This window comes from Mus musculus, chromosome 5 (genome assembly GCF_000001635.26).
Source record: "Mus musculus strain C57BL/6J chromosome 5, GRCm38.p6 C57BL/6J".
Lineage (NCBI taxonomy): Eukaryota > Metazoa > Chordata > Mammalia > Rodentia > Muridae > Mus > Mus musculus.
This window is the reverse complement of record NC_000071.6, coordinates 26,829,355-26,853,930: the sequence shown is the minus strand read 5'-3', so window position 1 is coordinate 26,853,930 and position 24,576 is coordinate 26,829,355. Positions and strand designations below refer to the sequence as shown.

General features: G+C 38.9%; 1 protein-coding gene across 1 annotated transcript in view; it reads right to left on the bottom strand.

Moving 5' to 3' along the window:
- The window catches only part of Dpp6 (dipeptidylpeptidase 6), a 910,144-nt gene that overhangs the window by 873,570 nt on the left and 11,998 nt on the right, over window positions 1-24,576 (bottom strand). The gene's annotated exons all lie outside the window — the stretch shown is intronic.

Here is a 24,576-nt window from a genome sequence, read left to right as displayed (position 1 = left end):
CTCTACAGAAAATGCACCAAGTCACTATGTATTAAGCAGAGCACGCAATACATGCAACACTGAACTGAAATAATAAAAGCTAAAATGCTTGAATTTCTCACATTTGTTGTTTAGCCACACACAGAGAAAGTACCAAGTTCTAGTAAACATAGAAAAACAGTTTGAAAATAGACACAGCATCCACTTCTCAAAGAGAGAATGCAAAATTGAAATTATTTAGACCTGTAAATTCATCTACAGGGCATGGTCATTGTAATGTCAAAGACAGTATGTGGCCACAGAACGAAAACTGGTGCCATGTGTATTTGATGGGGCAGGCCTGAGTTGTTGCAGAGAATGTTTGGAAGGGGCTAATAGGTGGGAAGAGTAGACAATAAGTGATCAAAGATAGCTGAGGATGTGAGATACCAAAACAGCCCAGTCAACAAATGTGTATCGAATCCACACAGACTTGTTCTGGGCCATCAGGGTAAATCCATTGCCAAAGTACCCCTTGCCTCATGCAGCTGACACTCAGTGGATAGACATTCCATGTTAATCATGTTAGAACAGAAGAAGTCGACAGAAACAGCACCAAGGACAGGGAAACTCAGGCTGGTGGTCCACCCTAAGCAACCAGCTCTTATCTGCTTGCTACTGCCTGCAAGGATCCAACTCACCCCTATTCCCAGCTCTGTAGAGCCCTTGGATTAAAATACAAAATGACAACATCCATGCTGACAAAAAAAGCCTACAGTCACCTGTTAATACTGACTTGGTGGAGTTTAAACTTCACTTTCTTTCCAGAACTCTAGCTGACTGATTTTTGTTATTTCCTACAAAGGATTTTATCTTGTAATACATTAGGGCTGCTTAGTTCAGCTTTAGTTTTGGTCTAATGTACTGGGGTTTTCCTTAAAAGTGCCTTATTCAACTCTAGTAAATCTGAATCAAATTTATAGCCATATCACCCTGCACTCTGCCTGTCTCTTGGGCGTGGCCTGTTAATAATGGAGATCTAGATCTATTTAGATTCTTGTAGCACACCAGTGAAAACCAACTCCTGTCAACTGTAGGCAGGAATGTTTATGGGCTTCGCCACAATTGAGCTCTGCAGGTGTTTAAGATTTAAAGTGGAATTCATAATCACATCTTCACCTGAAATTGAACTGTTTTAAACCACAATTCACCATCCAAAATCGATTCTCTAAAATCAAGAAGAACTAAAGCGTTCAGGGTTATCAAACGCCTACCTTTCAAGCATTCCGGCTCTTTGATGATGTTAATGGCTACAGGCGCAATGCTAGCTCCATGTTAGAGAACAAGATGGGATCTAGTGGCAGACTGAGAAGATTTTTCTGTCATTTTTACTATTATGTGATTGCAACCGCAGAAGCTCTGTCTTCTAGATTTATGTTTATTGCCAGCAAAGCGCAGCAAGTGCAGTTTTGGATGTAGATTGATGATGAAGATGTGCAAGGAAAGGTAGATTATGAGAAGGGGATAATATACACACAATGCTCGTGACATATCTCCTTATCTTCCAATGCACCTCAATTACAAATGCCATGGTATGGTAAAAAAAAAAAAAAAAAAAGACAGGATAATTATTTCATTTTTTTTTAGCTCTACACTTAATTATGTCTTTCTGCATTCATTTTAAACATAAAATCTATCTTGTAAAAATGATTTTTTATGTACAAGAAGGTATTGAGTGCATGTATGCATATGGACTGTATGTGTGCTGGAGGATGCCAGAGAGGACATCAGATTCCCTGAAAGTAAACTTACAGGAAGCTGGAAACCAACTCGGGTGCTGGCAGTGCAATTTTAACCACTGAACCATCTCCCCAGCCTCTTCCTCTATTCTCTTACATTTCAAGACACATAGCATATGATCATGCATAGACTACTGACTTCACTTATATTATAAATAGGAATGGGTTTAATCTGTGTTGCTCGACGGAACTATGTAGTGTTCTAGTAAATGTAAAACCCTACAGAATGTGGATCCAGACTGCTTTGATGAACATCGAGTGTTGTCAAGTTATTGTAATGATGATTATATGAATAATCTGTATATTTCTTTTTTTTTTTCTTGAATGTGTATGGGCACTTAGCAGTGAAACACCTGGAATACAATGACAGATAATGACTGTTTTCCTAAATGGGTAGATTCACCAGATTTCTCCCATCAATGTACTCAACTCCCTATCTTTATTTTCAGAGTGTTTGAGGAGTGCCTAGTGAGAATTTATTGCTGTGAAGAGATACTGCGACCAAGGCTACTCTTATAAAAAACAACATTTAATTGAGGCTGGCTTGCAGAATCAAAGTTTAGTCCATTATCATCATCATGGCAGGAAGCATGGCAGCATTCTGGCAGATATGATACTAGAGAAGGAGCTGAGAGTTCCACATCTTGATCTGAAGGCAGTCAGGAGGAGACTGTCTCCCACACTGAACAGAGACTGAGCATAAAGGACCTCAAAGCCTGCCCCCATGGGGACATACTTCCTCCAACAAGGCCACAGCTACTCCAACAAGGCCATGCCTACTAACAGTGCCATGATCCATGGGCCAAGTATTCAAACTCATGAGGCTATGGGCGTCAAACCCATTCAAATCACCACGACATGGGAAGCATAAGAACATACTTCTATTTTCCAAATCCTCATATTTAATTTAGACTTTATGATATTCCCCATATTATAGGTGACCATGCCTTAACAATAGGCTTATTGATCAGAAACGTGAATTTCCTGGCTTCATGCTTTGTGACCTCTCTGTGATATGCCCTGCATAGTACACACACCACATTGGCAATACTCTACACTGGCTCCAACAAGGTTCTTCAAGTTCACTGATTTTCTGTTGGAGAAGTTTAACTTCATGAGGCAAGTTTAGGGTAGTTCTTCATGAAGCTCCCAGCATGCCACTCCTGTAACCTGACCCCTCTCATCAAGGACCATACAGTCAGATCATAGTAGGTGTCTATGGAGGTGATATATCACACATGGTGATGGGAAGGCCACTTTGTACCTAGGTTCAAACTTATCAGGTGGTTCCTGACTTCATGCCTATGGACCCTGTCATGGCCACAGAGTAGGGTCAGCACAAGACTACGTGCAGGAAGGCAGCTGGCTAGAGATGTCGCTCTTCACATCCCTATGGAAGCAAAGAGGCCTCTGTGAGTGAAGAGTCTCATATTTATATGTATGAAACACAAGTCCAGGAAGTGACACTCCTACCCTTGCTTTCATGCCCCCTTTCTCTATCCTATCCCTAATTCTTAAATTATTTAAAGCAAAATTGGATTTTATGAAGAAAAAGTTTCACAAGGGATGAAACTGACAGTAAAAAGGAGAAGAATTGCTTCAGAAAAGTACAGCATACACCCAAGATGTGCACGTGGGCTTCTTTTTTATTGTTTATTACTTTGTTTTTAATTTTATTAGTTCTTTGAGAATTTCATACAATGAGTTCTGATCATATTTATGCCCCAACATCTTCAAGATCCACCCCTTCCCAACACACTTCTTTTAAAAAACAAAATCCATCAAGTATAATATATACTGTCCCTATATTAGTGGATGTGTGGCTTTCCATGAGATGGTCTTTTGACTAAGCAGGAACTAAGATCTTAAAGAAAACATTTTCTTCTTCTCCTAGCAGCTATTAGTTGCCAAGACCTCCTTAGCTAGGAGTGGGATCTTGTGCCTACCTCTGCTCTCCATGCTGGGATTTGGTCTGGTTTGAGCTTGCAGAGGTATTAAGCATTTTGTAAGCATTTATAACCACTGTGAGTTCATACACTGTCGTTGCCCAGCAGTGTCCAGAAGACAGGCTTTCTTGTGGGTGGTCATCCATAGCCCCTGGATCTTACAGTCTTTTTACCCCTTCTTTCCCAATAATCCTTGGTTCTCTACAGACCCATTTTTGGGTTGAGTGATTCTTTCTCAGGGGTCACCTATGACCATCAGAAAATACAGATATTTATATTACAATTCACAACAGCAAAATTACAGTTATAAAATGGCAATCACAATAACTTTATGTTTGCAGTCACCACAACACAGGAAACTGTATTAAAGAGTCAGAGCATTAGGAAGGTTTGGAACCACTGCTCTCTAGAAAGAAATGTGATATAGACATACCACACTAATATTCTGCCAAATGGACACAGAATTAAACTGACTCCTAATGACTTATAGCATTCATAGATCAGTGCATTCTTAACCATCATCAAAACAGTGGATAGAGATACAGATAACCAATCAAAGTTTAGAGAGTGGGAACTTTGGAATGCATAGGTGCTTTTTAAGGATAAGTCATCTTCTCTTATCTGTCTGTTCTTAGAGTGGTAGCCCTGGGTAATTTCTATTCACAAATAATTTTATTGCAATTAATAACTGAACCCAAGTCAAAGGGCCTCTGCCTACAGGTTTGAACTCACATCACTAACTGCTTGATTCCTATAGGCCTCACATAGGCTGCAGCTTTGTCTCTGTGACATGCTGTGATTAGCTGTTCCTGCCTCTGATGACTGCATCAGCACAGTGTTTACAGCAAACGTTCTGGGACTCACTAGTTACTCTGCTGTAATCCAGAGAAGACCCTATGGTTTTAAAGCAGTGGCTCTCAACATGAGTGTCTTGACCACTTTGGGTATCATATGTCAGATGTCCTGCATATCAGATATTTACATTATGATTTATAACACTAGCCAAATTACAGTTATGAAGAAACAATGAAATAATTTTATGGTTGGTGGTCACCTCAACACGAGAAACTGTGTTAAAGGGTTGCAGCATTAGGCAGGTTAAGAAACACAGGTTTTAGAGGACTCAACATTCACCCAAGAGATAGGGCTGGTTTTGAACTCACAGTACCATGGCACTCATGCAGAAGGAAGGGTCCACAAATGTTGAGCTGAAAATTTCATTGTTCATCAACTTGATTATTACTTCTAGACTGGAAAATAAATAGATATAAAATTTAGGGTATATGAATACCGAGTATGTGTATTCCCATTCTATAGTTGTGTGTATTCACTGGGAGAAAGGTTGATTCATGATCAGTACTGCAGTTTATGATTTAATCAGTAATGCCTTAATCATTACTGCCTTAAGATTTGGTTAACTGACTCACCATTTTAAAAAACCATTAAAAGCAAATAATAAGTTAGGGGTTGAAGAGATGTTTCAGCAGTTAGGAGCACTTGTTGCTCTTGCAGAGGACCTAGGTTCAGTTCCTACCACCCACATGGTAACTCACAACAATCCATAATTCAGGTTCTTCTAACCTCTGAGGGCACTTAATGCACATGGTGTGTGTGTGTGTATATATATATATATATATATATATATATATATATATATATATGATATATATATGTGATATATATGTATATATGTATGTGTGTATATATCACATACACATAAAATAAGTAAATCTAAAAATAATTATAAACTGAATAAACTGAACTAAAATTCACATATCTTTACAATGCTTGAATGAGTCTGAGTTTCAGTAAGTGCCAAGAACTGTGGTCCTGATATGAGTTCAGAGAGAAGCTGCCAAGCCCTGCCAGTTCCTTCAAGGCACCCAAGTCTCTCCAGAATAAAGAGGATTCTAGAGGCCTCTTCCCTTTGCTTCTCCTTAAGAGAACCCCAGGAAAACAGAACCTTGCCTCCTGCATCTGACATGAGGCAGACAGGCAGAGCTCAGCGTGTGTAAACTAAGCACATACCATCCACCAGGAAATACTCCCAGCACCCAAAGGCAAACCATGGTGGGCTGCTTCTCCCCAAGTCCAGCCAGACAGGGAGGAAGTGGCTCCCTCCAGAATGTCTCTGCTAGTTGCTCACTGCCAAGAATGCATTCTCTCTGCATGAACAGCCTTCTCAGCTTCACAGCCTTCAAGAGTTCTGACCCAGGATTAATGAGGGATTTATCAAATTGATGGGCTATTTCTCTTCTCGGATTGAAATTTCAAGAAACGGATGCAGTGGGCAGCTAATCCCAGGCCACTGGGGCTCCTGCCTGCAAGGCAGGATGAGAAATGGACCTGGAGTGATCAGGAGGCATCCTAGCCCAGGCTTGCACAGGGAATTCATGAATCCACATTTTAAACCTCCTCTTCTAAAATAACTCCGAGAATATACCTAAGAGTATGAAATGGGACACTCCTTGTCAGTGTCTCCCTGACAAGTGGTCCAGGAAAGAGTCCTAATAAATATGTCAGGCAAATGTGTTGCAGCCATCACAGTTTCTCTGCTGTATTCTCTCCTTAGCAGTTAGAAATCATATTTATTTCCTTTCTTCTAAATCCAAGGTTATGAAGGGACATTAGGTCATGATGCATCTTGCAAAAATTGCTTTGGGGGATTCATACTTCATATGAAGTGGAAGGACCAGGAATATCAGAGCACATCCTCTCCGATGCATGCTCTAAACTCTGGACTCATTCATCTTTCTCACCACTAATCTAAGGAACAGTTTCTTCCTTATCTCACTAACTTCTTAGTCTCAGGGCTCCTATTTTCCAAGGCCACTGTAACCTGTCAGTCACCATGTTCTTCCCACTCCCATGCCTTTGGAGCTTTGTCTAGGTATACTTCTTGGAACCTACAGATGCTGACAGTTGCACACTGAAGACTTATCTACTGGGCACAGTTCTGTTATGTGAGATGTGTCTGTGTGTCCAGCTCTGAGCAGGCCAGAACCTACTTCTGCTTTCAGAAACTTGCTATCAAGAAGCTACTTGGAAATAAAAAATATGTTCAAAACTAAAAATTAAATTGGGAAACACTGGGTCTTTTAAAAAAAAGTTTCATTAGTGAAGCTATCCTCAAACTATGTGCTGTTGACTGGAGGGGGGAAGGGGGAGGGGGAGGGGGAGAGGGAGAGGGAGAGAGAGAGAGACTGTCACCAGTGTTTTGCTTATACACACATGCAATCATGTGTGCATATACATACATACACATGTGTGCACATACGCATGCACACACACACACACACACCCTTCTGCATGCCTATGAGATACTCTGCCCTCATTCTCGTCTAAGGTAAAAACCCTGATTGTGGAATAGACACATGACCGATTATCACAGCACCAGAGTCTATGCATAAGGCCACATGGAGTGAAGGACATGTTAACTAGTTTGATGGAGATTAACCACCTTACATTGTATATATGCATCAACATGTTACACAGAACTCCTTAATCTAAACCATAAAATAATTTTCAGGCAAGGTAAGAAAAGGGAGGACAACAATATATGAGAAGTATGATGTAGCCATTATTGCTTCTAGGTGGTACCATCAACTGCACAGAGTCCAGGAACATTATTATAAAATGTTGTGAGATAAATAGAGATGAGATCAACCAACAAAACCAAGTGACTTCTTAGTGGGTAAATCAGACCCAACATTTTCAGCATGGTGATCCCACTGCTCAGTTCTGTCCCCTGCAGTACGGAGAAGGGAACTATAGAGTACATGTAACGAAAGATCAAATGTGGGAATGTTGGTGAACTTACTCATTTTTGACCATTTTAGCATTCAACATTGAATCAGACAACCAAACCCCTAGGTTCACAGACTGCAGCAAAGACACTAAGATTGCCATCTCAAATGTCCTTTGTCCTTGCTGCCTTCTGTCTCTGAGTCCTCTCTACAGAATTACCTCCCAGGGCCATGCTAGAATTAAACAAATAGTTGCATGCTCCTGACCCATAGGACCCAGCTTTTTCAGACCTGAGTAAATCTTTTCCCCTAATTCCTATTGAAGATGTATTTTCCAGTACCGTGTATTGCCACAACTACCCAAAGAGAGTTAAAGATTCCTTTTCCATAATAAATGGCATTATTTGTGTTATGCTGTTGTCTTGGGTCACTACTGCTGTGATGAAACACCATGACCAAGGCAGCTTGTGGAGGAAAGGGTTTATTTCAGCTTACACTTTCAGGTAACAGTCCAACACTGAGGGAAGTCAGGGTAGGAACCTGGAGGCAGAAACTGATGCAGAGGTTATACAGGGAATGCTGCTGTTTACTGGGCTGCTCATGGTGGCATGCTCAGTCTGCTTTCTTATAGAACCCAGGACCACCATCCTAGCTATAGCCTCACCCACCATAGGCTGGACCCTTCACCCATTAATTAGTTAAGAAAATGGATTTTATGGAGGCGTGTTCTCAGCTGAGGTTCCCTTCTTTCAGATGACTCTAGCTTTGTTCCGGTTGACATAAACTAGGCTATGTTGTTGTATTTCTATCTTATGTGACAACTGTTGAATTGATCATAGTTTCACTTTGTGGTTAAATATCTCCAATATGGGACACAGAACCTAACAGTTAGTTTTCTTCTGCAGCATCAATTTGATCAGAAAGTTTCCAACACTGGGACATCTACTGCAGATACTGAAGATCTTACAGATTAAAGGAGCTCAGTTTGGTTTCAGTTTGATCCCAGTGTTTACTCAGGCCCACATTATATGAAGCCACCTTCACAGTCATCGGTGCTGCTGTCCTGAGAGTATCCACTTCACAAACATACACAGGAGATACAACAGTAGCTGTCTCCTTTAATGCAACAATCCTACCAAGAAAACATAGATTTGGAGTGATTTGGTTATAAAAATCCTGTAGCATCAGTATTTTTTTTTCAGAATAAGCATTAAAAATGTCCAATAATATCAAACATACAGTTATGTATTTGAAAAAAATCTACCAATTGTAAACATTCTATAAACCTCTCCCATTTTGTAAAATCTTTTTGCAACTATTTTAATCTCTTCAACCTTTCAAAACTCTTGTTTACTCACATACCTTCAGAACTCCTGGAATTTGATGATCAGAAGTGATTGACACCTCAGCTCCCACTCACCTCACTTCCTCTACCCCTTTATTTCCTTCATGCCAATTCTTTTAAAAGCAGCCATTCACAGAAGAACATGATGCTGGAGCCCGGCCAATGGGGAATGTACCATTGTTTTCTTGAGATGTATTAGATATGGAAATTTAGAGGATTTATGAGTTAAAGTAAGAACTACAATTTAATAGGTAGGCCTTTATTTCATTGCTTTAAACAATGTAATTTTCCTCATGGCAGCTGTGAAATGAACTAACACTTTTGTTTTGTTTTGTTTTGTTTTGGTTTGTTTGTTTGTTTGTTTGTTTTCCACATAAAATCCCTTTCTCCTTTTCCCTACTTCTACCTTCTCCTCTTCTCCCTATAAAATGGTAGAAAGAGATTCCCTTGTATAATAACACACAGTTTAAAGTTTGTAATGGGGTTTTGTCTTTCTCAATCATCTGTGTCTTGACTCTCTTCAACGGAGCAAGCCATATTCCAGGAGATAGTCCGGGGACAGCTCACAGTTCAATTGCTGACCTTTCAAATCATTGCTTGGACTCTGATATAAACAGAATCAAGATAGGTGCATTAAAAAGTTTGACAGTAGGAACTGTCTAGAAGAATAAGTGGTTTTGGCTTATGTCTTAGTTGAACCCCATCTTAAAGAAAAGAGGTTCCCAGTGTGCACCCACTGGAATGTGTCAATAAGAAGACAGAAGTCTGCTTTGCTTCTTCTTTAGAGATTTGTTTTTAAAATAATAAGGTTTACAACTTTTCCTCATCTGGTACTACTGGATGTTGGAAGCATTAGAAATAAGAACTGCATTATGCATGGATATTATTTTCATGCTAATAAGTCAACATCATCAAGCAAAAAGGATTTCCTGGAGAAATTTTAACCCCCCAATTTCAACTCTATTTAGTGGCTATCTGGCATCTCCACAGTCCATAGTTGTCGCCATCCCTAGTTGATATTACCAAGTATCCACAGAGGGAAAAGGTCAACTTTTTGTTCTGAAAAGAAAATACATATAAATACAGAATTACCTACCAAGTTTATAAGAACAATGGTACATTTATTTAAAAGTAAAAAGTTAGCATAAGCTAGACTTCTGGAGAACAGCTAAGACAACACTCATTTAATAAAAGTAGGCAGAAGATGGATTCAGAGCTGTCTGCTTATATCCCAGGGGCAGATGTTTCTATTCCAACACTACATAAATGACACCAAAATTTTTAACCACAGCTCAAATTAATAGGCTATCCTGGTCAAATTACCATTAAGACTATCTTCACAGCATCAAAATGTCCACAGACTCTTGGCACGCATAGACATTGCAGGCATTACTCTGTCAAAGCAAGAGTTTCCTGTCACCCACAGTGTGGCCAGAGGACCACAGAGCACAGGCATCCTTTTGGGGGGTTGTTTATTAAGTGTAATCTCATGTTCTGCTCAGACCACTCATCAGCATTGTAATGAAAGAAAGCCCTGGTAATCTGAGATGACTCAGATACACAAGTGTTTGTAATGAAGCACAAGCAGAGAAGGGAAATGACTACTCCCAACCCCCCACCTTCATTTCCTCAGTGGATGCCTGAAATCATGGCTAGCATGGAGAGGTCTGTATGCGCTATGTTTTTCTCTCTCTCTCTCTCTCTCTCTCTCTCTCTCCCTTTTTTTCCTCTTTCTTTCTTTCTTTCTTTCTTTCTTTCTTTCTTTCTTTCTTTCTCTCTTTTACCTTGTAAATTGTAATTTGTAAATTAGATATGGTAAAATAATAAAACAAAGCAACTTACTGCAACAAGTAACATGATTGTAGCCTTTCTCTCAATACTTCTGAGCTTGAGGAGCTCAGGGGTTGGCGCAGAGCATTGCTGCTCTTCCAGGGGACCAGGGTTCAGTTGCCAGGACCCATGCTACTAGATAGGGATGGATAGGGAGCAGAAGACAGACGCAGTCACCCCCCAAAAGCAGAATTGCTTTTTCAATCAGAACAATGGAAGGAAGGACAGTAGTCTCTTTGAGGAAGTGGAGACTGCACTCTGGCACTTGGGGATGGTGGTTTTGTGGTGCTTGGAGGGATGGAAGACAATATCAGGATGGGAGTTCAGTGGGTAATTTTCTGGCGTTAGTCCTACCCCTACAGTTTCAGATGGAACTTTGGTATATAGTGGAAGCATTTGCCAAACCGAGATATTTACCTGCATGCAGATCACACTGTCAGTAACTCCAGTTCGAGGGCATCTAGCCGGTTTTTTCTAGGCTCCATGGGCACCAGGGTCACACAAGGTGCACATACATACATTCAGGTAAAGCACTCATATACATAAACTAAAATAAATAAATCTAATATATTGGGGAGCATGCTGTGATTGCCATTCAGCATTCTTGTGCTGCCAACATCTCTGTCCTTGTACTCAGAGCCATTGTCAAGCACAACAGGAGAGACATGTACTTCCACACTGGGCATTGGATGTCTAAGAGAAGGGAGTGACTGACAAGAGGGGATGAGGGTGCAGTGCACAGGAGGCAATGGATCTAACCACCCATTTATGAATCTGGACAGCAGGATGGATAACACCTTACTCAGAGAAGATGAAACTGGACATTTAGGATCTATTTAGTTCTAGAATTCACCATTTGATACTTTTTATATGATGTTTGATTGTAACAAATAAAGCCAACATGTAAAACCTCAGCTCAGGGTACATTGGTGTTATATATATATTTTAAGGTATTTTCCTCATTTACATCTCCAAAGCTATCCCAAAAGTTCCCCATACCCACCCCCCCACTCCCCTACCCACCCACTCCCCCTTTTTGGCCCTGGCGTTCCCCTGTACTGGGGCATATAAAGTTTGCATGTCCAATGGGCCTCTCTTTCCAGTGATGGCCCACTAGGCCATCTTTTGAAACATATGCAGCTAGAGTCAAGAGCTCCGGGGTACTGGTTAGTTCATAATGTTGTTCCACCTATAGGGTTGCAGATCCCTTTAGCTCCTTGGGTACTTTACATTGGTGTTCTTAGAGTGTAAATAATCAGGGTTTTTCCTTGTTAAAGTCACATGCATTCTCTTGACCAACAAGGGTTTTGAGCACAGTCCCATGTCCTACCCTACCCAGCTCTCAAAAACACCCATCTCAAATTAGGTAAGTCTCCGGTCTGGAGGTAGTGGGAGAGTGAGAATGTTTTGTGAACTAGAAATGGAACATATAGTGTAATGAACTCAACAGTCACAGTGGAAGGACCACGCTGACAAGGCAGTGACTAGCAGATGGGACCACAGCAGACAAGAAAACCAGTGGTAGATTCACAGCTGGAAAGAAGGCAACAGTCAGTTTTCACTACCTTTTGTGATTCCAAGGGAAATTATCCTGGGAGCTCCCCAGAAGAAATGGTCATCTATGTGCACGTATCAAACCCACCACCATGTAGCATTGTGTCTACAACTCACCTGATCCTAAACTTAGAGAAGTGAGAAACTAAGACAAGTCAATTGAAGATGAATAATGAATACGGTAGAGAGAAGACAAAGAGATATTCCACCTCGCCAGAGAGATTCCTGCTACCTCCAGGGAGAGCCCCACCCACCTCCTGAGAGAGCCCCACCCACCTCTTGGGAGAGACCCACCCACCTCCTGAGAGAGACCCACCCACCTCCTGGGAGAGACCCACCCACCTCCTGAGAGAGATCCACCCACCTCCTGAGAGAGACCCACCCACCTGCAGAGAGAGTCCTGCCCACCTGCTGCTCATACAACTACACTTCAGCAAGCCAGGCTGGGAGGGAGAGGAGCCTAGCTTTGAGTAAAAGCTGGGGCTTGCCAAAGCGCCATAGTCTGAACAGGGCATTTTAACTTAGTCAACGCCACCATTAACAATTCAAATAGACCAGAAGGGGGTGCACTGCCTTGAAAACTCGGGCATTTCTGTTTAGAGCTAGTTACACGTTTGCTGATTGCCTCCGGAGTTTAAGCTGCAGAACTCATTCAGGGTCAGAGGTCAGGCTGGTGCTTACAGAACCCTGCAAGGTGCTTTGTAAATTATGCAGCATATTTGGTAGAGTTCATTTGATTGAAAAAGAAAAAAAAATCAATACCCATACAAAGTACTTAAAAGAAAAAAAATGCCAGATACATTATGGATATAACCTAGATTTCCTGCCTCCCCTGGGAAGTCCAGGCCCTTGTCCTCCCTCTGTTTGGAGTTTCTATATTATGCTGCAGTAAACTGCCTACCTGATTGTCACAAAGCCTCAGGTCCAGCAGTAAACCATTATTAGTAAACACAGAAGAGTGTTATTGACATTTATCTGAAAAAAAAGGTGAACAGTAAGCAGGAGTTCCATTTTGCTCCCCTGTGTATCTCCTGATGCCCATAAGTTTGATTTTTTTTTCTTGTTCCTTTTTATCTCTTGTCACAAAGCCTCTATTTGTCTGATAAATTCAGTTCCCGAAAGCTCCAACCAATAATAACCTGAGAAATTACCCTCTTTCCAGTCCTGCTTTTCAAAGTGATTGAGAGTCCAGGAGGAGAGATGGTTCTGCCACAAAGGGTGTGGGGTAGACCTTAAAGACCACCCACCTCAGGCAATATATAAAACAAGCATGTATTTCTACTGATTGGTCCATCAAGAAATTGGTCCAATCAACTCTGAGGCAATACCAGGAACTCTGTCCAGATTGGTGCCATCTAACCAGGGATCCCACTGTGGGGCCCAGGTGAATTGGAACAGTTGCGGTGCCCTTCTAGCAGGGCACTCAGCTGCATAATACAGTTGCTGAAGACCTGGGCCAAGACAGATGCCCCACCTGAGTTCAGAGTAAAGTGGGCGGCCCAGTTACACACAGAATTAGAATGCAAGCTTTGCTTGCCCAAGGTTACCACTAGGGGATCCATATAATCTGTCACTTCGAATAAAGAATTAAAAAAACCATTATTTTTGTAAAAGTCAAAGTTCTAGCTGCCGCTACATGTGTGCAAACACATCACTAAGACTTGAGAGGTCACAACTCATCCAAATAATGTAGCATCCATAAAATGACCAGCAGCAAGGTACTTCAGAGAATGGCCCTCCTGAAATGATAACCGAGTGCTAGCAAGCTAGCTCAGTATGTAATGGTGTCTGCTTCCAGGTCTAATGACCTTCGCAACAACTGGAAATCACTGGGTAGAAGGAGAAAAACTAAGTCTTGCACAATGTCTTCTGATTGCTAAATACTACATGTTCATGTGTGTCTAAACACACACACACACAGAGACACATTTACAGAGATACACAGAGGCACTCTTACATGCAACCATGAACACATAGATAGACACACATGCATACACATGCTGTCACACATAAACATAGACACATGAATATTTTAAAGTAGTAAAAATATTTAAGATGTTTATCAACTTTCAAGAATTTAAAATTTTATAAAAAAATGTACAATCAAGAAAGCAAATAAGACAACAAATATAAACCCTAAAGAAAATAGTTAAAAATATAATCTAAACTTTTAGCAAGGCTACCCAATCAAAAGGGATAAAATCTATTAATATCAACAAAATAATATCATTTAAAGTTACCCAATCAAAAGGGAGAAAAATCTATTAATATCAACAAAAAGAAAGAGTTGGCCTAGTTATCTATAATAGGTGAGATCATGGATGATATAATTGGAATGTACTATCAAGATTCATTATACATATAATATGATTTTCTGGAAGATAAGAAAAGACCAGAGAGAAACCACATCTAAAGACAGAATGGATGAAAACTTTCTTGGTCTGTAGGAAAGAAGATCATCCCCATACATAAAACCTTCATCAAACTCATCCTTTAAAGGATTTCACCAAGACACAGAACCAGTTTGTTAGACATCAGTAAGAGAGGGCTATTATGAGACAAACAGGATATAGCTGCCAGTGGATTTTGTGGAATGCACTCTGCAGGACAGGAGACAGACCGTGTTTAAGTGCTGAAGAGGAAAATATGTCAACCAAGATCTTACCTTCAGACACAGTGGGGAAAAGCTTTTCCCCAGAAAGCAAAAGCTAAGGATGTCTGTATTGGCTATTCCTGGTTGTCAACTTGACTATATCTGGAATGAACTACAATCCAGAATTGGAAGGCTCACCTGTGATCCTAATCTGGAGGCTGGAAGTTACAAGTTTCTGACGTAGATCTCGCATGAAGATCTTGAGGCATAGTGGTTATGAATTCCAGTAGATTAAGACAGGGAGATCTCTGAGTTCAAGGTCATCTGGAACAAAGCAAGTCCCAGATCCTGGTGTGGTGGCACACACCTGTAATCTGGGCTACAACTTCTGCTGGAAACCTACATAAGGATATTGGAAGGAGGAAGATTCATTCTCTCTTCTTCAACTGCTTGCCTTGTGGGACTGAGAAAATGCTAGATCCTTAGACTTTCATTCACAGCTACTGCTGACCATTGTTGAGGAGTTAGACTACAGACTGTAAGTCATCAACAAGTTCCCTTACTATATAGAGACTGCTCATAAGTTCTGTGACTCTAGAGAGCCCTGACTAATACAGTGCCTATCACATCTAGGCCTGCTTTGCAGCAACATTAAGAAAGAATGACTTCTGACCCATTATTTCAAAAAGGAAGTTATGAGACTAGATGGGCAACCGGAAACTTATTGGTTCTCAGAATCATCTAGATTCAGAACATCTAAGCCTTCAGTGATGGTGTGCAATTCATTCCTGGTATGAAATTCCAAGGACAAAATAATTAGAAATAAATATAGCTAAAATAAATCATGAACAGATGCATAATATAGATGATGTAAATTCAGACACTAAATACTTAAAATATGGAGAATAAAATCTGATAGTTGTATGCAATAAAACTTTACTTATTGCCAGCATGAAGAAAATTCAAGGTGTAATATGTTTGAACCCAGTTACCAAACAGCAAAGGCCTGGAGGAGACACACAACAACAAAACCATTTTTAATATACCACCAGAAACATTAAACATAAAGGAAGACAGCTTGAGAAAAAAACACAGCCTGTCTACTAAAACCCAGAAAACAAGGAAAAATAGGAAGTAGTTTTATCACTCAAAGTTAGCTTGAATGTAAACAAATTGAATTATTGAAAAATGGATTTTTTAAACCAAAAGATTCATGAGTATGCTGCTTATAGTAGACTTACCTCATGTTTACGAATGTGTGCATACTGATGTAATGAATAAAAAAGATAGTCCATGCAGATGGAAATGAAGGACAGCAGAGGAGAGCAATGCTCACACAAGGCAGAGTAGTCTTTAAATCAAATATTGTTCAATGAGACAGGGAGACATGATGCAGTAATAAATGTCTCCCTTTGTCAAGAAGATATAATAAACCTAACATAAGGAGACTTGATTTATATCAAAAGATATCTTAAGAATGTGATAGGTGTACAGCATACTTCCTTACAATCATAATTTTACACATCTTTTAGTGCTATTTTATTTTAAGATTATTATTTCTAGTATAGAAAAGAATACATTAAAATATTTAAAAGTATTTCTCAGAGGTTTTCATTTCTGTTAAAAATGGATAAACAGGATATATCACTCAAACAATAAAGAATACACATTTTTCTCAGTACCCCACATAACTTCCTTCAGAATTGTTCGTGGATAGTCAGAGCAATCCAGAACCCAATGAATACTATAATGAATTCATGCCAACATGCCTGACTTCAAATTATACTGTAGATCCATAAGGATAAAACCAGCATGCTACTGTCACTGAAACAGAAACAAAGACCAGAGGAATAAAAGACCTAGATATAAATACACACAACTACAACCATCTGATTTTGATTATGATGTCACAAATATACATTGGGGGAAAAAAGACAGTATCTTCAATAAATGGTGCTGGAAAAAACTGGATTTCAATATTCAAAAAAGCGAAAATGTTATCACATGTTAAGACACATAGCAAACCTCAACAAATACAGGAATAATAGAATAATATCTTGAGTGCTATCAGACCACATTGGAACAAAGTTAAATACCAACAGAAACAAAAGGAAATAAAAAAATCCATGGACATTAAACAGCACACTTCTGGATAAAAAAAAAAAATGAGTCACTGAAGAAATCAAGAAGGTAATAAAAAATATCCTAGAATTGACTAAAAATGAATACATACCCCATGGTGCACAAATGAAGGTGGTCTTGAGATGAAAGTTTATGATAATATATAAAACATCAGAGAACCCAAAAAACAACCATACAATGCTTAAAACAGTTAGTTCCATGTCTCTTATTTCAAACAAAACTCAACAACTCTATAAAGAATCTCACAGAAGTCTAAAAACCCCGACGCCCTGAAGCTTTTCAAGACATAGAGTATATGTCAACTTACAGACAAGGTTAAGACTCTCAGAGTGGTGCTATGGCAGTTCAGGAAAGACAAGCATTTTGTGAAACTAAATGGCTTCTGTACAATGAAGAAATCATAGTCTAGTGAAGAGAAACCCACAGAACGGAAGAAAGTATTTGCTATTATAGTGCAATAGAGTAATGTCTAGAGAATACAAAACAAAAAAACCCAAGAAAACAAACAAGCTAATTAAAACTAGGTTATGGAACCGAATGAAAAGTTCTCATTTTAAAGAGAAAGAAATATAAATGGCTAGCAAGCCCTTTCAACACTGTTCAGCATCTTTAGCCACCATGGAAAATGTCTTTAAAGTTCCATCTTAACCCCATCAGAATGACCAAAATTAGAAACATAAATGACTACAAATGTTGGTGAAAATGTGGGGCAAGGAGAACCTTTATCCACTGTTTGTGGGGGGTACAGCCATTTTGGAAGTCAGTATGGACTTTTCTCAAAAATCTAGAAATAGAATAGAAATATGACCTGGCTATTCCCACCCTGGGCACACAACCAACTGGCTCTATGTCCTACAAGAAGAACACATGGACATCCATGCCCCGTGCTGCCAAAATAGCCAGGAAATAGAATCAACATAGATGCCTACCAATTGATGAACAGAATGTAATAATTTAAATGATGGAATAATAATCAAGTGCAAAGAAAAGTACAATTATGATGTTTTCAGTAAAATGGATGAAACTGGAAATTATTGTTAAAGCTGCTATGAACATACTGGAGCATGTGTCCTTGTGGTATGGTGGAGCATCTTTTGGGTAGATGCCCAGGAGTGGTACAACTGGGTCTTCAGGTAGAACTATTCCTAATTTTCTGAGAAACTGCCAGATTGATTTCCAGAGTGGTTGTACAAGTTTGCACTCCCACCAGCAATGGAGGAGTGTTCCCCTTGCTCCTTACCAGTATGTGCTGTTGCTTGAGTTTTTTATCCTAGCCATTCTGATGGGTGTCAGATAGAATCTCAGAGTCATTTTGATTTGCATTTCCTTGAAGACTAAGGACTTTGGACATTTCTTTAAGTGCTTCTCTACCATTTGAGATTTTTCTCTTGAGAATTCTGTTTAGCTCTGTACCTATGGTGGTTTGACTATGCTTGGCACGGGGAGTGGCAGGCACTATTGTTGGAGTAGGTGTCTTGTTGGAGGAAGTGTCTCACTGTAGGGGTGTGCTTTGAGACCTTCCTCCTAGCTTCCTGGAAGTCAGTCTTCTGTTTGCTTTCAGAACAAGATGTTGAACTCCCAGCTCCTCCTGCACTAGGTCTGCCTGACCATGGCATGCTCCAGTCTTGATAATAATGGATTGAACCTTTGAACTATAAACCAGCCCCAATTAAATGTTGTTCTTATAAGAGTTCCCGTGGTCCTGGTATCTATTCACAGCAGTAAAACCCTAACCCATTTTTAATTTTTAATTATGTTATTTGGTTTGTTGGTGTCCAATTTCTCATGTTTGTTATATATTTTGGATATTAACCCTCTCTTGGATCTAGGTTTAGTGAAGATCTTTTTCCAATCTGTAGACTGCTGTTTTGTCCTATTGACTGTGTCTTTTGCCTTACATAAGCTTTTTGGTTTCGTGGAGTCCCATTTACCAATTGTTGATCCTAAGAACCTGAGCCATTGGTGTTCTGTTCAAGAAATTGTCTCCTGTACCAATGCATTTGAGGCTATTCTCCAGTTTTTCTTCTATTAGATTTAATGTATCTGGTTTTATGTTAAGGTCTTTGATCCACTTGGGATTGAATTTTGTGCAGGATGGTAGATACAGATCTATGTGCATTCCTCTACATGCAGGCGAACAGACCAGCATCATTTGTTGAGGATGCTTTCTTTTTTCCATTGTATGGCTTTGCCTTCCTTGTCAAGAACCATGTGTCCATAGATATGTGGGGGTTTATTTCAGGTTCTTCACTCCAATTCCATTGATCAACCTATCTGTTTATATACCAATACCATGTTTTTATTAGTATTACTCTGTAGTACAGCTTGAGATCAGGGATGGTGATACTTCAGGAAGTTCTTTATTTCAAACATGAATGTTTAAACAAAAGACAGTAAGTACAGGCCAAAGTTAGTTCTCTGAGAAGGTCGCTATCTCATACATCTTTCTGGATCTTTTAAGATTTCAGGTTTGACATCTGCATTTATGACTTATTTTTAGCAAATATTCCCTTACAGTGATGGGTATGGGTCAAAGCTGATTTTTTCCTCCTGCATGTAAACAACCAAATTGCAAATTTATAGTCTTAAAAACTTGCCATGGAAGAAGAGGGGCATTTAGCAAATCATATGCTTGATAATTCAACAGAAAGCAAGTGGGCCATTGGAAATGTGTAACCAGCATTAACTACTTTGTGGTTGTTTCTTTCTTCCATACTTTCCCACTCATTTTCCATCCTTTTAATCCCCTTTTAACACTAGATAGAGAAAAAAAGAATAGAGGGAAGGGGATGGCATTGTTGTTGCTAGTATACAAGGCAAATGATAGTGAGCTGTTGTGGACAATCTGAAGCAGCCCCATATTCCATGTGGGGTGGTGGGCTGTGCACAGACAGTCTGGTCTCCAATTAAGCAAAGGTCTGGAACCTCAGTGACCTGCTAGGTGGTGACTTCCATCTGCATGGGACAACAGAGTTACCAAGTAACCTGGAAGGCATGGCAGAGACAGAGGTGGAGCCAACTGCAGCAGCAGAAGCTGCAGAAGTGCCTTCCCCTTCCTGCCCACACACGCTTCCCTTCACCAGAACCCTCGCCCCAGGCCTGGCCAGAGATCTCTGTGGACAGCCTCTGGTGCAGAGGCCCACAACTCTACACCTGGCATTAAAATGAAAATACATTTTCATAATATTTCTGAGTTTTCAAAAAAGGAACCAAAACCCCATAACTGTCACTATATTTATTCTTCTTGTTTTAAGTCATTAGTTGTACTACAAGTAGCAGGAAACTATAAACAGAGACATTTTCAAAGAACTAAGCTCTTTTTGGATCAGTTCCAAGGTTTTCAGGCTTCCTCTCTTGCTCGATTCTAATCTTTATCAGTTTGATGTATCCACAGCTTTTTATTTCCCATGGAAATATAAATGAGTCCATGTCTACAATGAAAACCTTTTGAGAGCTTCCATTCTGATGTTAACATGATATTATAGTATATAGGCTGATTTAATTCCACAGTTTTTTTTTTTTTCATAACCCAGTGTCTCTTAGCTGCTGCTATTCCTTTCTCACTAGCATTCAGAAAATGTAAAATTAACTCAACATTATTTAGTCAATACCTGGGGAACTATATTCTTCCTTTTTGTTTTACTTGTTTGTTTGTTTGTTTGTTTATTTATGTTTTTTTTTTTAGACAGTGTTTCTCTGTGTAGCCCTGGCTGTCCTTGTGTCTGCCTCCCACGTGCTGGCATTTATGGCATGTTCCACCACTGCCCGGCTTTCTTTTTGTTTTATAAGCGTTTCTTTTAAGGTGTAATTAGATCTTTCTGTAACTGCTTGTCTTGTAAGATATTGTGGTATGTCTGTAATATGCTTTATAATATGGAAAGAATGGTTTAATCTTAATGGAGATATATGTAGGGAAATTTTTCATCTTAATTTACACAGGTATCCCTATAATAGCCATTATTTCTAGTACATGTACAATTACAGAATCAGACTTTTCAGAATTCAAACCAGTGGTCGATTGACACTCTGAATATGTATCAATGATGTTCTTTCTAAACTTTAGTTTTCCAGATTCTGCAAAATGAAATACATCTATCTGCCAGATTTCATTTCTTTTGGTACCTTTAGAGTTACTTCCAGTGATTAATACAGTATAGTTGTACAAAAATCAAGTAAGGACAATTTCTTATAGTTTCCTTGGCTTGTTGCCAAGTGATAGATTTTTTTTTCTTTAAACATTTATGTTAACATGGTGTTTTTCATGAAAACTTGAGACTTCTAATACATTTCTTATTAACAACTGGTCAATTTCTTTGTTACCTTGTGCTAATGGACCTAGCAAGCCTGTATGAGATTGAATATGGATAACATATAGTTTCTATTTCTGATTTTTTTGTTAATAAACAAGAGGTTAGTTCTGAATTATCAGGAAGATATTCAGCAGTTTCAGAAAACAACTCTTTCTGTATATTGAGGATTTGTAATTATATTAAAAGATTCAGCAAAATCTAATAATACTATAAGAATTGCATACAGTTCTAATTTTTAAATGTAAGTATATGGGCTTTGAATTAGTTTGCTTTATTTCTCTTATTTATAGCCTGTGACTCCTAACTTATTTACATCAGTATAGAATGCAGTCACTTCAGGAGTTGGCATTCCTTTTACAATACATTTTTTTCAATATCATTAGTTCTTTTTATAAACTGAAGATGTTTGCTTTTAGGATATTTGCTGTCAATTTCTCCAAAATAGTTGCTACAAGCTCTTTGCCCATCTTCACTGATTACCTAGAATGACATAATTTACTACAACTTCTGCTAGGTCTGTTCCTGACCATTGATATAGTCTTATTCTACTTTTATGATTAAATCAGATTTTTGTGTAAGTCTTTAATTTCTTACCTTGTTTGTGTGCTAAGAAAATATAGTCCATAATATTATCTTCACTTTGAATAATGAGTTCAGTAGAAGAATGAATTAAAGGTAAAATAATCAAAATACAATTAAGTTTGATATCTATGTGATCAATGTGTGTGTTGTAGTCACTGTTCTACAAGAATTGACTCTTTCTCTCTTTCCCTTTTTCTTTCCCTTTCTCTTTACCTTCCTCTTTCTGTTCCTCTTTCTGTTCCTCTTCCTGTTCCTCTTTCTCTTTCTCTTTCTCTTTCTCTCTCTCTCTCTCTCTCTCTTTCTCTTTCTCTTTCTCTTTCTCTTTCTCTTTCTCTTTCTCTTTCTCTTTCTCTTTCTCTTTCTCTTTCTCTCTGCTTCAGCTGTTAACAATCTTGGACTGTTTAAGTCTGAATCTCCTAGTAACATTTGAAACAAATGACTAAACTCTTGAGTAGTTAATCCAGTGTAGATCACAGCCAATTAATATCTCCCAATAATCTTTGACAATCATTAAGAGCTTGGAACTGATCTCTTCTGATCTGTACCTTTTATAGTTGAATTTTTTGTTGAGTTGTTTTATAACCCAAATAGTTAATAGATTTATTCTCCTCTCTTTAGTTTTTTTGGAAGCAATCTGTAACCAATAGCCTGACAGACTTCATTATATTTCTTTAAACATTTTCTCTACAGTAGCTGCATCAGAATCAGCCAACAAAATATCATCCATGAAATGATAAATACTGTATTGAGAAAATTGTGTATGAATTATTTCTAGTGGTTGTTGCACAAAATATTGGCATAGAGTTGGACTGTTTAACTTTTTTTGTGGAAGAACTTTCCATTGATATCATTTTACAGGTTGAACATTATTATAAATAAGTATGATGAAAGCAAACCTTTCCCTACCCTGCTCTTGCAATGGTATAGTAAAAAAACACAATCTTTTAAATAAATTATTATCATAGGACATGTCTTAAGTAATACAGAAAGTAAAGGAATTCCAGGCTATAAGGGATACATTGGTTGAATTACTTTATTCACACTTTTAAATCTGTTAACACCCTCCATCTCTCTGGTTTTTATAACAAATGAAGGGAGGTTTGATAGGCGTATAGACTCTCCTATATTTTGAGTCTCCAGCTGTTCTTGTACTAGCTGTTCAAGTGCCTGTAATTTTGCCTTAGTTAAGGGCCATTACTCTACCACACAGGCTTGTCTGTCAACCACTTTAAGGGTAGGGCCTTTGATACTTCATCAATGCCCCCCACTTAAAATTTGAAAACTCAATACCTATAATGTCCTGTGTTTGGACAATTGGCACAGCCTGGGATTGTTTTTGATGACATATATCAATACATACCCCTAAGTGCACCCACCATTTCACCCCTAATTTCTTTATGGGCTGTCTTGCAGGAATATTAATCTGAGTACTCCACTGTTGTAAAAGATCCCTTCCCCATAAATTTATGGTATGTCATCCACATAAGGCCTTAACTTTTCTGTTTGGCATTTTGGTTCCGCATATTTAACCCATCACATACTTTGTTTTATCTGAGACAACTTTTCAATTCCTAGAAACTAAGTATAAACCTTTAAAAATAGCCATTCCAAGTTCTAAGATTTTTGTGAAATGATAGTTATATCAGCTCCTGTATCCATTAACCCTTCTACTTCAATCTTATTTACTGGGAAATTTAATTTTGGCCTCTGATTGTTAACAACACTTTTCCAGAACACACATTTCCCAGTACTTCCAAACCATTCTGCTCTTTGTATGGGAGTAGCTTTGCCCTTAATATAAGGAAATAATAGCACATGTCAGGAAATTTAATTTCTTCTTGCTGTTTCTTCTTTTGCCACACCAATTAACACACTGTGACCAACAACAACCAACCAACCCACCATGACTCTTAGCGACTCTTTTATACCCTCTGAAAAGTCCCCAGAGTATCCAATGTAACACAATAGCAGAAACTACCAGGCACTGGCAAAATCACACCCCTGCTAGTACATGAGGCAAATCATAGTCAGCTTCTGTGGACAATCTGAAGCAGTCCCATATTCCATACCTGGGATTGAAATAAAAACATATTCTTGTAATATTTCTGGACACATTCTTGTAATATTTCTGTGTTTTTTAAAAGAAACCAAAGTCTAAAATTGTCACTATAGGGATATGTCAGAGATTTCCATGTACTCCTCAGCAAAGATGTGAGGATAGACAGCAAGCAGAAAAATGTTCAACACAATTAGTAACTGGTGAAATACACATCTCAACTATTCCAAGACAACATTACACGCTTGCTACGATGCTTACCAGCAAAAAAAAAAAAAAGTCATTCAGAGACTTGGCAAAGATTTGGAGATACTGAAAGCCTGTTATACATGTATAGAAAGTGAAATACTAAAACCACTGCAGAAAACATGGGGCAGGAGAGATAGCTCAGTCAGCAAAGTAGCCACTGCACAAGCATGAGAACCTTAATTCAAGGCCAATAAGCCACATAAACAGCTTGGACTTTGGAATATGCTTATAATTCCAGCACTGGGGAGGTTGAGATAAGCATATATATGTGTCTCCTGGTAAGCCTATGTGGTGAATTCTATGTCAGAAAAAAAAATGTGAGATATATCTTTCCCTCTCCCTTTCTGTCTCAAAAATCAAGGTACATGGCTCCTTAGAAATGACACTCAAGATTTGATCTCTGGCTTTCGAATGCACACACACACACACACACACACACACACACACACACATACACACACACACC